This window comes from Rattus rattus, chromosome 11, assembly GCF_011064425.1.
Source record: "Rattus rattus isolate New Zealand chromosome 11, Rrattus_CSIRO_v1, whole genome shotgun sequence".
NCBI classification, from domain to species: domain Eukaryota; kingdom Metazoa; phylum Chordata; class Mammalia; order Rodentia; family Muridae; genus Rattus; species Rattus rattus.
The window spans coordinates 71,593,116-71,603,880 of record NC_046164.1 but is presented as its reverse complement, the minus strand read 5'-3'; positions in this window follow the sequence as shown (position 1 = coordinate 71,603,880).

Here is a 10,765-nt window from a genome sequence, read left to right as displayed (position 1 = left end):
AAGGATCCAGCTCATGCCTTATGTGTGCCAGACACTGCTCTATCACCGAGTCACCCTCTCAGCCCCACAGCCCTTACCATGTGAACATGAAGCCTTCCGGAAGGGAAGCCCATACCTAACCACCTCTTGTTTATTTTTCCATAGTAACCTGACAGTGAATTTACCTAGCTCCAGAGGAAATCTTGGTCATTGTCGTCAGAACGATGTGTTTGCTTTGAGTGAAGGTGTGTTGCTGGGTATCATCTCATAAGCAGTGTATCCCTGTAGCACATAAGCAAGGCTCCCTTTCAGCGCTGGGACCTGTGTCCCACAGCAGCCCTGTCAAGACGTCCCCTGTAGCTCTGGCATGCTGCATCTGTTCCCGGTTTAGAGTTTCCATCACTGTCACCAATGCTACCTTTCCTCCTGGCCTCTCTGGATGGAAGTACTTGAATCTGAAAGGGGTTTGTGTCTGGAGATTAGCTGTGTGTACAGCTGCCTTATTGAATTTACTGTCTTCTTGTAGCTTCCTTGGGGCCTACCTGAGGTCTTAATGGGGTGCACATGTGGGTTGGGCTTGTTTCCTGTGTGTTCGAGAGTGGTGGTGGGGGGCGGTGGTGTGTGGTGTGTGCTCTGTGTGTGTGTGTGTGTGTGTGTGGTGTGTGGTATGTGGTGTGTTTGGTGTGTTGTGTGTGGTGTGTGTGTGTGTGTGTGTGTGTGTGTGTGTGTGTGTGTGTGTGTGTGTGTGTGTGTGTGTGTGTGTGTGTGTGTGTGTTGACCCTAGGGGAGGCCTGGCTAATCACTGGGCTGAGGCAGGAGACTTGCCCACCCAGCACTGTATTTCTTGCTCAATCCCACCCAAGATGGGCTCTGGGTGTGGTCTCTGGGGCCAGTAGACTGGCTATGGGTGGACAGGCACTCCTGGATGAGGTCCCAGGGAAGAGGCCATACTATATACACCTGCATGCAGGATGTCTACCGGGTAAGCCTGAGCACATCTGACTGCATGCTGGCACTTCAGCTGGGCCTGAGTAGCGGTGCTAAGGCCATGCCTGTGAGCCTGTTTCTCATTTGACAGGTGGCAGCCCTTGTTGTTCCAGGGCTGGGTCTTGAAGCATGGTGCCTCAGTGTGTACTGAAACTGGAGATCCTAAGTCAGGAGCCCAGTCCTTGGGCCCTATCATCCTGAGGCCGGATCAGAGCAATCCAGCAACCATGCTCGGACAGTGGCCTCAGACAGGGTGAAGTAGCTGGGGGGTGGGGGCACAAGCCATCTGGTGTTGGTTGACCCATCTTTGCCAGCACCAGGCCTTTCTCGAATGACTGTCCTCACTCACCCCAATGCTCCACCCACAGATGCTTGCCAGGGCCCCTTACTGTGCCCCACCCAGCAGCCCTACATGGGCATCTCCCACAACAAATTTTAGGTCCTTAGAGAAAAGGACAACTAGGGACCCTCAGCTTGGATGAGGTAGAGGCTGAGGGCCTGGCAGCCATCAGGAAGCTACATTTGTCTCTTGAGCTCTCCTGTTGATGTCCTCTGTTTTCAGGCTCCCCACACCCTACACCCTAGAGGAGCGGCTGGGGAGCAAAAGAGAGGGAGAGGGAGCTGTGGGCCTGTGGCTTGAGGGAGAGCCAGGCCCAGCATGTGGTTTTCATTTTGGGTGTGACTGGCTCCTCTAGCCTCAGTTCCTCCCCCACACTGGGCTGGGGGCTGCCAGGGTGACCCTGCTTTGCCTGGGGCCAGCACGGACAGAAGATATCCTGTGTATCTGCAAGAGAGCCAGTGGGCAGTGACTGGACCTTGGCCACCTCTCAATGCTCTCTTCAAGACCAGTTGGGGTTTACTCATCATGCCCAAGCCCTCTTTCCTGGGCTGACCCTGGGTCTACAGAGCTAATAGAATGGGGGACTCCCAGAACTTGTGGCCTTGCACTAGCCACAGCTGCCCACAACCAAAGTCATCTGCCTGGTGAGTTAGCACACAGAACACCCTTGACTCTGCCCTTCCTGTGCGTTCCTCACTCTTACCACCTGAAGAGCCTCAAACAGTGCCTATCTGTAATCACACAGACCAGCATCCTCTGTGGGGACCATGTCCTGGGAAGAGGCTCCTACACATAAGAAGACACAAAGAAGATGACAGAAGTTGGTCCACTCAGCCAACAGCAAGCATCCCTAGGAGTGAGGCAACACTTAACACCACAGAGGCTGCAGGGTCCCAGGCTGCGGTTTGGTGGCAGTCGGGGGTCTGTGCACTAATCTCTCTGCCCAGAGCCCTGCATGGGAGAAGACAGATAGACTGGGCTCCCAGAGAGTAAGCAAGCTCTGCCTGAGACGAACCAAGCCAGGTAGTCAGTGCCCCAGGAGGGCTGTGGTTTGAATACAGACTCAAGCCCAGGCTGGGCCGTAGCATGGAGGTAATCCTGCTGACAAATGGCTTCTGTCATGAGAGGACATGTCGGAGGTTGGCTGGGGAAAAGAATAAGGCACACTAATGAAAGGAAAGGGCTCAGCTGTCACAGAGCAAAGTCAGCTGAGACTGGACCACCCCCCAGGGCGTGGCTGAGGAGGGGCGCAAATGTGAAGTCATCACATAGCTCCCCTGAAGAGGCCTAGCAGGGCCTACACTGCATCCACCTTGGCCCAGTAGCCATCATTCACACATGTCCAGGAGCCAGGAGCTCCCCTGTCATTAGCCAAGCTGGCTAGGCCCAAGGTTGGGTTTTTTTCCTAAGCAATTTCCAGGATTCTACATTTGCTAAAACATTCACCACTTTTATTGGAAAGCTGGCTTCTGGCCCTGCATCTTGGTTTCCCTGGCCCTGGCTCCCTCTCTGACAGTTACCAGGCCCCAGGGCTGGTGTTCAGGCCTGCTCTCCTTGATGGTAGCCAGGCCCTGGAGGAGTCCTCCTCACTCCACATACATTCACAGATCAGTAGGTAGAGGGCTTTCTTAATTAGTGATTGATGGGGGAGGGCCCAACCCATTGTGGGTGGGGCCATCTCTGAGATAGTGGTCCTGAGTTCTGTAAGAAAGCAGGCTGAGCAAGCCACAAAGAACAAAACAGTAAATAATACCTCTCCATGGCCTCTGATTCAGCTCAGGTCTGCCCTGCTTTAGTTCCTGTCCTCATCTGCCTCAGTGATGAACAGTGATATGGAAGTATAAGCCAAATAAATCCTTTCCTCTCCAGTTACTTTGGGCATGGTGTTTCATCACCAAAATAGAAACTCTAACAAAGACAGAGATCAGTACCAGGAGTGGGGTATTGCTGTGATGGACCTGACTGTGATGTTTGGAGGAGGATTTTGGAGGAACTAGAAGAGCCATTGAGTGCTGAGTGCTCAGTGGGCTGTTCTGGGAGGGCTTGAAAGCAGTGCAGAGAGTGGAGGCCTGGGGTGTTTCAGAAGAAAGCAACGACTCTACCATACCTATTGTGTGAAAAACAAAACAAAACTGTGCAGTGTCTGATCAGTTGGAGCTGAAAAATGAGCAGTGGTTAATGAGAGACCAGAACCACTAAAGTAAAAGCTTTGTCTTGTTGGGATGCTGGTCAGCTGGAGCTAAGATAGGAGCTGTGATTAAGAAGAGACCAGAAGGGGTTGGGGATTTAGCTCAGTGGTAGAGTGCTTGCCTAGCAAGCACAAGGCCCTGGGTTCAGTCCTCAGCTCAGGGGTGGGGTGTGGGGTGGGGGGGCGGAGGAGAGACCAGAAGCTGGGAGTTGGTGGCAAATCCCTTTAATTCCAGCAGTCTGGAGGCAGAGGCAGGCGGACCTCTGAGTTTAAGGCCACCCTGGTCTATAGAGTGAGTTCCAGAACACCCAGGGCTACACGGAGAAACCCTATTTTAAAAAGAAGACCAGCATTACTGAGGTGAAATCTGCTGGGAAGTGTTTCCTCAGTTAGCACGCAGAAGCTGTGCTCCAGAGGTGGCCCTTACGCTGGCAGCCAAACTTGGTCATGTGTAAGAGTCTCCAAGATGGAACTGTACTGAAGGCATGAAGAGGTCGGCTGAGGTCATTGGTGAAGGTACAGCCTCAGCAGCATTTGAAGCCCCAGGATAGAAGGGATAATGGAGAGAAGCTGAAGCTTGGCACTGTGAAGAGAGCCCAAGAGAGGCTATTGGTCAAAGTGCAGCCCAGCTGTACCAGGAAATCCCAGGATTTTGGAGACACCAGTGCCATGAGAGGACCATCAAGAACAGAAGCCATTGGGGCTGGGGATTTAGCTCAGTGGTAGAGCGCTTACCTGGGAAGCGCAAGGCCCTGGGTTAGGTCCCCAGCTCAAAAAAAAAGAACAAAAAAAAAAAAAAAAAAAAAAAAAAAAAAAAGAACAGAAGCCACGGAGTGAAGCTGGCCCGAGTCTAGAAAATATTCTGAATATGTAGCAGAAGGCGGAGCCAGAAAAATGACCCAGTCCCTTTGGAGGAGCCCAGAAGGTTGTAAGTGGATCCCAGACGTGGGTAATTAGTGATTAAACTGTTTTCACTTCAGTTTTGCCTTGTCTGCACCCTTGTTCTCCATTCTGAAGTATTTAATTTATTTTTCACTTTATAAGAGTCCACAGTTTAGACTTGGGTTTTAAAATAGACCTTGAATTCTTTAAAAAAAAAAAAAAAGACTGTGAACTTTTAAGTATTTGAATTTGTAAGAGTATGGGACTTTTTAAGTTTATAAAATATTTTATGTTGTCTATAGTAATGTGTGGTCTTGGGGATGGACAGGAATGAAAAAGTATGGCTTAACAGTGACATGTTTGTGTATCAAGTTGACAAGAGGTCAGTAATGCTGGATGGCTTTATGTCAACTTGACACAAGCTGAAGTCATCTCAGAGGAAGGAACCTCAATTGAGAAAATGCCTGTGTGAGCTCAGGCTCTATACAAACTTGTAGGGTATTCTCATAATTAGTGATTGAGTGGAGAGGGCCCAGCTCATTGTGGGGGGTGGTCCTGGGTTCTATTTCTTAAAAAAAAAAAAAAAAAAGGCAGGCAGAACAGGCCATGGAGAAAAAAAACCAGTAGACAGTACTCCTCCATGGTCTCTGTATCGGCTCCTGCCTCCAAATTCCTGCCATGCTTGAGTTCCTGTCCTGACTTCCTTTGATGATGACCTGTGATGTGGAAGTGTAAGCCGAGTAAACCCTTTCCTCCCCAGGCTGCTTTGGTCATGGTGTTTCATCACAGCAATAAAAACCCTAACAAGGACACAACAGGTTGATACAATAGTCAACTGCAGCTTTGGTCTTGACCTGTTCTAGTTGACCCATCTCCTCAAACTGGACTTAACCTTGGCCAACCCTAGCCCCAAACCTGAACATCTTCTGCCTAGTCCAACCCCCCACACACACACACACACACACACACACACACACACACACACATACACACACACAGATACAGACACACACAGAGAGAGAGAGATACAGATACACACAGACACACACACACATACATACACACAGATACACACAGACACACACACACAGATACACACAGACACACAGACACAGACACACACATACACTTCCTTGCCTAGCCCCTGGTTCTACCCACTCCGGGCCAGGTGGGGACAGAGCCCTGTGCCTGTCCCATCTATCTGGTTCATGTCTGCATGCCCCTTGCCCTGGCCCCTTACTTTGAGCCGGTGAGGTTCATCTCCAGCCAGTTCTAGTGCCAAGCTGCACCTAAAGGTCAGAGGCTCAGATCACACCAGACATATCATAGGACAGAGATAGGCCAAGCGTGAGACCGGGCCTGGGCAGCAGCTCTGGTCTTTATCCTGGAGTAGTCTTCGATGTGCAGCCCGAGAGATGCACAGAGCATGTGGTGAGATCCTGGAGAAAGCTCAAGGGGTTTTCAGAATGTTGCCTCAGGTACCTGGGGGGTCACAGATGGGAGATAACAGACTGGGCTGCACTGTAGTGTAGCCAAAAACAAAGTTTAGCCCTGGAGGCTGGGAATAAGCAACCCCGAGAAGCTGGCCCTTCCCCGAGAAGCAGGGCCTCTTCTGTGATGTTGAACACCCTGACCAAGGCAGGTGCCCACTCTGGAAGGCCTGGGCCACAGTGCCCCACTTGGAGAATCTGCTTTCCGGGGCCCCTTCACCAGGTCTGGGAATCCAAGGAACAATGTGCAAGGGCAAAGCCAGGACCAGGATAGATGATAGGTGATGGGCAAGGGGCAGAGGGCAGGGGCAAAGGAAGGCCAGGAGGGGCGAAAGACCCTTGGTCTTGGGGGAAAACACTCTTACTCAGTGTGAAGTGGCCCTGAGCCCAAATTCCTCCTCAGTCATTGTCCTCATGGCCAGGCCATTGTTCACCCACCATGTTCACACATCAGCTGGCTCTGATACCATAAATGCCATCATGGGCCTCCTCCCTCTCTATCCACAAAGCTGGGGAAAGGGCTGCAGGGACAAAACAGAGGACAGAATACCTATAGATAGGGAGTCTATGGTGCCAGGCCCAGCATGGCAGCCTTACTTCAATGGACACCAATGGAGGTCACATAAGGAGGACTCCTCAAGGATGTGAAGCCAAGCCTGGGAGTGAATGCAATCCGTATAGGACAGGCAGCTGCCCTGAGGGCCATTCCACGCATGGCTTCCTGAGGAGGGGCTGATTTGTATGCTCTACTCTGGGTCCTGGGGACGAAAGTAGTGCTCAGGCAGGGCATACCAAAGTCAGGACAGGAGCAGCCTACATCCTGGGCATTGCCCAGTGTCTTGTATTAGAGGGCTGGTCTGCCTTGGCGAGGGCCCTAAGAACCCCAAAACCCCATAAGCTTTCAGCCTTGGGAAGAGATGTAAGTGCTAAATGCTCGGACCTACAATCTTTCAACCCTGTTAGTTTTAGATCATTCCTTGTAGGAAACCTTGCCTTCTGGACCCAATTAATCCAGACATCAACAAGTTAAGGAGCCCACCCACATGGTGGTGACTACTTTGGGGCCTCCTAGATGTTCTGCATGCTACCCATGGGACACATCCTTCTCCTTATGGGCCACATCCCTCCTCCACCTCAGCAGACACAAGAGCAGAGCACTGCTGTGAGTGAGGGGGAGCCATTCCTAATCTTGGACATAGAGCAACCAGGAACATGTGAGCCAGACGTAACAGATGAGGAAATGATTTACAACGTGTGCCACAGGTAAAAGTAGAGCTTCCCAAACTATGCAAAGAACTCTTGTAAATCAATAAGAAAAAGCACCAGGAAGAACTCCCTAAGTAAAAAATCAAGGGGTGTGTGTGTGTGAGCAAGTAACAAAGGGGGAACACAAAGGTCACTATAACATGCATGAAAATGTCATGCAAAGCCGTCGTTTGTACAGTGGCTTTATTTACACAATAAAAATGGCTGAAGGGCCTGGGGAGATGACCCAGTGGGTAAATGACTTGCTGTGCAAGAAGAAAGAACTGACGTTCAAATCCCCGACATTCACCCAGCAGATGGGCATGGTATAATCCCATACACGGGAGGCAGAGACATGGAAACCTGGAGTAAGCTGACTAGTTAGACTAGCCAAATCAATGGACTCTGGGTTCAATTGAGAGAACTTGCCGAAGGATACAATGTGGAGAGTGGCCAAGGAACCAGCATCAAACTCAGGTTTCCACACTCATGTGCACATGTTTACATGCACACCTATACACATGTGCACCACATACATGTAAACATGTACATACACACATGCATACTCATGCAAATGTACCTATATATGGAAATGTATATGTATATATACACATATGCACAATACACACACACACACACACACACACAGCAGGCAATACAAAGGCTTCACAAGCAATAGAAAAGGAACGGTAAACACAGGCACCATGTCTCCACATGACTGGTCTGTGGAATTTGAGGATATGCATGTTGAGGGGCTGTAAGAAACAGGTACCATCATCATGCAGTGAAGGAGACGCAGCATGGGACTGTCTCCTCAGATTGCTCGCAGCTGTGTCTCTGAACTCCACCCCCGAGAATCTCACCACACATCTGCTCACCCATGACAGTCTGCGGCACACCAGGGCTGAATGGAGGTTGTGAGTAAGTGGTGCTTCACCAGCATGCAGTGCAGGGCCCCATGCAGACATCCAATGCTGACACTACAAAATAACTACTTAAATGAGAAGCAGACACTGCCTGTGGGAGGGTGCCTTTACGTCTTTGGTTTATAGACTTCTCTGATGAGACACAAACCAGTCCAGGCCTGGGAAGGCCTATGACCTTCCATCCTTCTGTACTTCTTGGCTATTGCTCAAGGTGATCCATGAACGATCTATTAGAGATTTCTAAATCTTTATACACTGTCCTGGTTGGGTTTTGTCAACTTGGCACAAACCTAGACATGTCTGGGAAGAGGGAATCTTAACTGAGAAAATGCCTCCATAACATTGGCCAGTAGGGCATTTTGATTAATGATTAATGTGGGAGGGCCCAACCCACTATTGGTGGTGCCACCCCTGGGCAGGTGGCCCTGAGTTGTTTAAGGCAGACTGAAAACCAAGAGAAGCAAGCCAGTAGGAAGCACTCCTCTATGGCCTCTGCTTCAGTTCCTGCCTCCAAGTTCTTGCCTTGAGTTCCTCCCCTGACTTACCTCAGTGATGGAATGTGAACTCAGAGTTGTAAGATAAATCCTTTCTTCCTCAAGCCACTTCTAAACATGCTATACCACAGCAAAAGAAACAGAGTCCTCTCTGGCCACTGGCAGAGGTGGATCCTGGGGAGCAGGCCATCATGGTGATCTGGAGAAGTGGTCAGGGCTCAGGTCTATGGTGGGTGGGAGGAGGGGAGCAGATGTGGACTCAACTCAGTGTTGGTACGGGAAAGACTCAGGTTCCCAGCATGGTCAGCACATGATGGCCCAGGCCACCTGTCTGGGCATCTGTAGAGGCCTCTAGGGCTTGGGTCCAAGGTGGGAAAAGACTAGGCAGGAAGGGGGCCACAGGGCCAGCTGGGGGTCAACGGCACTGCTCAGAGAGATTAGAGCTCCTCCTCTGGGCCCTGGGCTCAGGCCCAGCAGACCAGATGGTTTCTTTACTCAGAGAGCCAGCAGCCAGAGGAGGGACTGGCAGCTGGCCTTCCTCCATTCTTCCGTTTTAATAGTTGTTTTTTGCTGGAAAATCCATTTCCAGAGTCACTCTGGGCTCTGAATCAGAGCATCGGGGAGAAGAGGGTGTTTCCTGGCCTCCCTGGGCCCACTCTGGGATCAGTGTGAGGCCAGATTAGGATGGCCACAAGAAGAGGAGTCTGGCTACTGCTATGTCCCTGCCGAGGTTGCCCTAGAATGTCCACCCTCTCCCAAATCCTTATCCAAATAGAGGGGTTGAGAGAAGCCATAGAAGGGGATGTGGACAGGCCCGAGGTCCCTGAAGCAGGCCCTCTGGTCTACCCATCCTCAGGTCCTGCTTTGCTCCTTGTCCGGCCTGCCCAAGTGCTCCTCAGGACTGAAGCAGCCTCTCCCTCCTGCTGCAGGGACTCAAGCCTTCTTCTCGCTCCCAAAGCAAGCACTCTTGCCCGCCCTACCATTCAGGTATCTTGCTCAGTCTTTCCTAAAAGCAGGTGTTACTAAGGAGTCTAAACACAATCAGCCCCAGTTTGTGCCCCTAGGATTTGTGTTTTTTGATCCTATTTGAGCAAACTACCCCTCTCTGACCAGTCATTCTACAGTTCTGCCCACTGAAGGGTGAAGCTCCTTCCTTTGTTCCCCTTGCTGAGGTCCTAAGCTCTCACACACATTTGCATGCAGATACAGACACAGGAACATACACACTTGTACCCCAATCTATTCTCCCTGTTTCCCTGCTCTTTTAGCCCACTAATCTGGTTCTGAATTGGTCTATTGATACCCTGCCTGCTTTGAGGGGGTGAGGTGCACGAAAGAGTATGGGTATAGATGCAGGGGTCAGAGCAGAATGCCAGCTGTCACATTCTATCACTCTACCTTGTGACAGGGCCTCTCACTGAACTGGAAGCTCCCTGTTTGGCTAGGCTTGCTTATCCACAAGCTCCCAGACCCACCTGTCTGTCTCCCAGTGCCGGAGTAACAGGTACACGCCTGGCTTTTTACATAGGTGCTGGGGACTCAAACATGAGCCCTCATGCCTGCAGAGCCAGTGTACTTACCCATGAGCCATCTCCCAGTCACCGTCTGCATTTTACTATGCCCTTGTCTCATAACCCAGATGGCAGACACTCATTATTCCATATAAATTTGACCCATTAAAAACAAACAGCTGAGCTCTGGGATTGATGCCACCTGTTCACTGAAGCTCTACAGTTCTACTCACAAGGCTTGTTTCTAGTTTCAACTATTTCAGCATCCTCAGAGGCAGTGCCTCTTTGGTTGATTCCCAGGCTGGACCAATGGTGCCAGGCTCAGAGCCTTTTGGAAATCACCATCAAATCAGTTCCGTGGATCAGGGCCTGCATCTAAAGACATTGCAGTGGAAGAAATAGGAAACAGAATCATAAGCAGCCTGGCACTGTGCTTACATGCTAAAATTTCTGTTTAATTTTCTGCTGGTTATTTCCTTCAGTGGATCTGTCCAAAATGTCAGTCCAAGAGCTGCTGGCCTAGGGGCTGTTGTCTAGACAAAAGGGGTAGTCTCACACACAGACCTCCTTCCCTGCATGTGAGAATGGCCTCCCCAACCAGGGCCCTCTGTCCCCTGAAGATGTAGTGGGGACTATAGTCCTACCTGCTGCTGCCCTCTTCTGGGTCTCCCCAGGACTGCCTGCTCCCCAGAAGCTGAGTCAGGCCCTGGAGGTCATGAGAGT